Source organism: Dioscorea cayenensis, chromosome 19 (assembly GCF_009730915.1).
Source record: "Dioscorea cayenensis subsp. rotundata cultivar TDr96_F1 chromosome 19, TDr96_F1_v2_PseudoChromosome.rev07_lg8_w22 25.fasta, whole genome shotgun sequence".
In the NCBI taxonomy this organism is placed as follows: domain Eukaryota; kingdom Viridiplantae; phylum Streptophyta; class Magnoliopsida; order Dioscoreales; family Dioscoreaceae; genus Dioscorea; species Dioscorea cayenensis.
Window position 1 is genome coordinate 9337110 of NC_052489.1, and position 5855 is coordinate 9342964.

Sequence of the window (5855 nt, forward strand, 5' to 3'; positions counted from 1 at the left end):
GTTAAACAACTACCAATGGAATGCTAGAGAAAAAAAAGGTGGCGGACTCCATGAGATAGATGCGGTAACTTCATTGGGCTGCCCAAGTGGAAAAATTTGAGTAAGAAGTTAGATCTTCTAACTTCAAATAGAGTGGCGGCCGTAACTAATTGCACCGGGTGTGTTAGAGGACATGCTCCCTCCGATTGCCCGATCTCTATTGGTGACGTTTCTTCGGTGGAGAATGTTGATTTTGTCGGTAATGGCATGAGACCTAAGGAAAACCCATATAGCAATACCTACAATGCGGGTTGGAAGAATCATCCAATTTCTCATGGAGTAATCAAGGTCCACAAAAAGGCCATGGGGCCACGGGTTTCCAACAACAACAAGCCCCTCAGGTGGAAAACAGAGTCTCAGGTTTGGAAACCTGAATGACTGACCTAGTGAAGCATTTGGCTAGATTTGTGCAATCTACAAATACTAGGTTTGAATCGATCGAGGCTACACTTCGCAACCACACCGCCTCTTTGCATAACCTTGAAAATCAGGTGGGTCAAATTGTGAAGTTTCTCTCTGAAAGGCCACATGGAATCTTACCAAGCAATACAGAGACCAATCCTAGAGAGCACGTGAAGGCGATCACTTTGAGAAGTGGTCATGAGGTTGAAGGTAGGCTTCCGAGTGAGATGCCAAAAGAACACACACCCGAGGTTATAGAGGTGGAAGAGGGGATGAGCAAAGAGAAAGAGGTGGTACCCCCACCTTTTAAGCCAAGAATCCCTTATCCCTCTAGATTGAAAAATGACCAAGGGGATGAGCGAGTACAAGAAGTTCTTGAGTTTGTTTAAGCAACTCCACATTAATATTCCTTTTGTTAAGGCATTGGCCCAAATGCCTAAGTATGCGAAGTTCTTGAAAGACTTGTTAACTAACAAGAGGAAGTTGGAGGAGAGTGCTTTAGTGATTTTAGATGCTTCATGCTCGGCGGATGTGCAAAAAGAACATGCCGAACAACAAGAAAAGACATGGGAAGCTTCATTATTCCATGTAATATTGGCAATCTTGGTGAGGAAATGGCATTGGCGAGACTCGGGGGGCTAGTATCAACGTCATGCCATACACCTTCTTTCAAAATCTAGGCTTGGGCGAGCCTAGGGCCTACTCGGATGACTTTTGCAACTAGTGGACCCGAAAAAAATGCGACATCCGAGAGGCATCATTGAAGACGTGCTTGTCAAGGTGGACAAATACATTTTTTCGGTTGACTTTGTAGTGCTAGATGTTGATGAGGATGCGGATGTACCCTTGATACTTGGGAGACCGTTCTTGTGGACTTCCAAAGCATTGATTGACATTGACGGCGGAGAGCTCACCTTGAGAGTTGGAGATGACAAGCTCACATACCGCCTTCTTGAGGCCATGCGGTATTCTCTCGATTTCGGTGATACTTTATATTTTCTAGACACTACTGATGAGATTGTTGATGAATACATACAAGAGATGTTCAATCCGGATCCAGTATGAAGGGTTGTTCGACCAAGAGGAGGGACATGAAGATGTAATGATGCTTGGATCGACGGAAGAAGTACCATCTATCAGGGGGATCTTGAAGAAGGTGCTCCGGAAAATGAAGAGGGCTAGGAGACGCCATTGTAAACACTCCAAGGCTGTTGGAGACTCACGTGAACCGAAGAAGTTGGACGTATCATTGTTAGGTGGTCCGAAGCCTGATAATACACCCTCTACTCTCAAGAGACTTTACACATCATGCTTTCAAGCCATGGGTAAGAGGGCAACTTTCATTCATGAACCCCAGTGAGGTAAGACAAGATGCGTCGAGCTTAGTGACGTTAAACAAAGCGCTTCTTGGGAGGCAACCCAAGTGTTTACTATTTTTCTTAGCTTTTAGTTTAGTTTGTTTGCATGAATAATTTGTTAAGTGTTGGTGTCTTAATTTCTTAGATGCTTGTGATGAGATTTCCTTGTGAACTTTGAATTTTTAATCGTGTGTTTTTCATGTGGAATTGGCGAAGTTTGGTCGTTTGAGCTCTATTTCATGGTTTTCTTGGTAACAAAATTGCATAATAAAGCGGGGCTACGAGTGTGTAAACATGTTTAAAAAAATTTTTGCGAGCACTGCTGATTTTTCCTAAGTCATCCGGAGAAAACACCGGGTGTGTGGAATTTCCGACTTGCCCGTGAATTTGCTACTTGAGCTCATCTAGAGAAGGAGCAGGGCGTGCGGCTGCCCCGTGAGCGACTCATGCGATTAGCACTGCGCCCGATGGGTAATTTCCATGCGGACATGTGAATTCTGCGGGGTTTGGCGAATTTTTCCCGAGATCACGGGGGTGTGGACTTGCCCACAGTGGGCGACCTTGTGAACCATGCAGGGCGTGGGTAATTTCCACACGCCCGTGGGAAACTCTAGAGAAGTTCTCTCCATCCCAAGAAAACACGGGGCGTCTTTGCTTCCCACATGAGTTGGGCATGTGAATGTCCCACGGCCGTGTGGAATTTCCGCGCAGGCGTGTATAACTGCTGGTATTTTTCTCGGATGTCGGAGAAACCCGCAGGGCGTGCGGCTTCCCCTATGGGTCGGATGCGGGCATGGGTATTTTTCCACACACCCATGCGATAGCGATCAGTCGAAGGAGTGTTTTTCACGAGGCGCCGCGAGGCGTCGTGCGCCCGCTGGCTCTTTTGTAATGAAGCGCCGGGCGTGGGTAATTACCGCACGCCCATGTGGATCTGCAATTCAAGAGGCAGCGATCTTTTTCCTTAAAAACCTTGTGATCTGTCTCATTCTTCATCTCTAGTCGCCTGAAAACTACTCTTATTATCTTTTCGGCCGCGCGTCGTTGTTTTGGAGGATTTTGCTTCACATATCGTACCGATTTTCAAAGTTTTCACATTTATTTCTTGGTAACCTTTTTTTATCCTCTTTTCTTCACCAACTCTTGTTTTTCACAGATTAAATATCTTTAATTGCGAACTTTCATTTTTACAATGCATGGTGTAAGTTTAGAACGCATCTAGACGCGGTTCTAAGTTGAATTTTTGAGAGTTGTTTTGCACCCGTGCGGGAGCTTCACGCCCTGTAGATCCACACGGGTGTGGGTAATTTCCACAAGCCCGTGCGGAATTACCGCGATTATCTTGTTTTTTTGATCTTCTTTGATCGTTTTTCTTCTTTTATGCGACGGATATGGCACCTCGCTTGAAGAAGAATGAAGTAAAAGCATCTCGAGTCACCCACCCGAGCCACTACACTTGGATTTCTCAAATCCACGAGCATCGAGACTTCGATTTGAGAGACTTTTCGAGCTTTTCGGTTTTGGTCGGGAGTTGTTTCACGGTTTGCAAGTCTTGAGAGATATTCGGTGGGGTGACGAGGTTGGCTAATGAAATTGATGAGATGCTAGCGGTAGGAATTTGGAGGAGGCTGCTTGGCGATCGGTTAGCTGACTTACAGCGTATTGGCGCTTTCGAGGTTTTTAGCATCTTTTTAGGTTCGATTGATGCATGGGAGATTTGACACTACGGATGCTATACAGTTTTGGGTATTTGGACATCTGTTTTCCATGAGTGTCACTTGAGTTTTTCGATTCGAGATGGGCACGTGCAATATTTCTTATCATGGTACATTGGAGTATGGACAATTACCGGTAGTTTTTCCGATGTCGGTGACTCCCACATCATGCGTATAAGATTACGTGTGGACATGGGGGAGTATGGTGGGATTGTCGAAGGCCACTAGCCTATCCCGGTCAAGCTATAGGTATTTACCTGCGAGTTATCGGTAGAGTCCATGTCGGGTCGAGCCGATAACACATCTGCTCGACCAAGCAGGATCTTCTCTTTTTATACTCCATGGCCCGCAATGTGCCGATTTACTTAGGGTGCATATTAGCGAGATATTACGAGCTACTCGAGTCGATGCGTGAGAGTGGGTTTATTATTTGCTGGCCCCTACATCACCATGCTCATTTTGGGAATGGGTTTTGGCGGATGCTTTATGTGGTCTTGAGAGGATGAGTTGCACCTACCCCTCTTGTGTTTGATCACGATCGAGGGATGATGGGGTTGAGTGCGGAGATGTGGGCGAGGGGTTTATATTCTTGCTCGACTACCCGAGACCGCTAGGAGGCGAAGGCGTTCTTGTGGAGGGTTCCCCTCTGATTCCCGGACCTCCCGGCCACGGGGGTCCTCGAGCTTATGACCGTATTAAGAGGCTTAGGAGCGTTGTGAGGAAGATTCAGACCGAGATGGTGGAGCTCCGCGCTACTCTGATTAGCTCATTATCTGAGATCTTATGGCCTGTTCGACTTTCTACGAGATCTATTGAGATCCGGACCCTCGGTTCCTCGGCACCCTCATCCCCCTACCCGGCACGGTGGACCCACCATGTGCGTCTTCACCCGGCGGCGGCGGCCTGCCAGGCCGAGGCGACACCGACATTGATTTTTAGTTCTTTTTCTTTTATGCATTTTATTTTAGACTTGTTCACTCAGAAAGGATTCCCCTTCTAAGTTTATTTTCATTTTGCATCTCAAGTTGTATTCATTGTCTATCTTTTATATATACTCTAGATATTTTGTTTTTATTGAGCTTCACGGAACCCCTCGTGTATGCATGCGGATGGTCTTGTCTTCTTGGGGAATTGAGACTCGGTCATGGGCACGGCCAAGGTCTTTGAGGCACTTGGCCATGTGAGCTTCACAACCCGTCGGGAACACTACTCCCATGGAATTAGCTTCATCAAAGCGCAACACTAGGAGTCAGGGGAGTATTGTTTTGATTGCTTCTCCCACATTTGCTTTTGAATGATATATATATTTTGAGTGAGCTTGAATATGTACATTGGGGACAATGTACAACTTAAGTGTGGGGGGGAGTTTCATAGTGCACACATCTTTTCTATTGTTCTTGATTGATATATGCTCACATAGCCAATGGCGGTTCACCTTAGTTGCAAGGATTGTATTCTTGAGTTTAAGAGAATTTCTAACATTGAATGTTTTCATGCTCTAGTTCTTGCTTCAATTTCTAGGAATTTTTGCCCGATTTACACTTAGTGCACTACTCACTTTTTAAACTCTTTTGGAAACTCAAGTTTGATGTTAAAGGGACTAGTTATAATTGTTTCTTGTGTTAAATTCTAAAAAAAAAAAAATTGTTTTATTGTTTATTTGTGATTGTTGTGTGGAAAGAGCTACCACCTATGAGGTATGAAGCTACTCTCATAAGTCGGATACTAGTTATGCCCTAATGAGAGAAAGAGCTATCTCATAGGATGAGTGAAAGCTACCACTCCGGTAGAAAGAGATACCACCTCGAAAGTGTGAAAGCCACCTTAGCGGCCGCTTTGGAAAGGGCTACCTTAGAGGATGTGTGAAGCTACTACCATCTTTGAAATTGTTGTCATTTTTGTAGATAAATAAGTCCCTTGTACTTAGAACTTTGAGGAGTATACCTTGGGTTGTTTTGAGTGAGTTCACACACGTACACGATTTCGGGTTTGTTGTCCTTTTTTATTCAAGTTTTTAGCTAGAGCATTGAATTTTCGTATTTAGTGGTTAAATTTCCCTCACTTGTAGAATGCTCTCTTTGTATATTTTGGTGAACCTAAGTCCAAGCACTTTCAATATTTTCTTTATTGATGCACATAACGTTTTAATTTTTGCTTGAGGAAATGTCAAAAGCTTAAGTGTGGGGGAGTTTGATAAGTGCTTGTGCGATATGAATCTGAGCGTTCATTCCTTATTTTAGAGCATTACTTTTCTCGGGTTCTTACACTAATATGTGTGTTTTTATGTTACTTTCGATGCGGGAGTAGGGTTGTGAGGCCAAGTAGCAATACGTAACTGAAA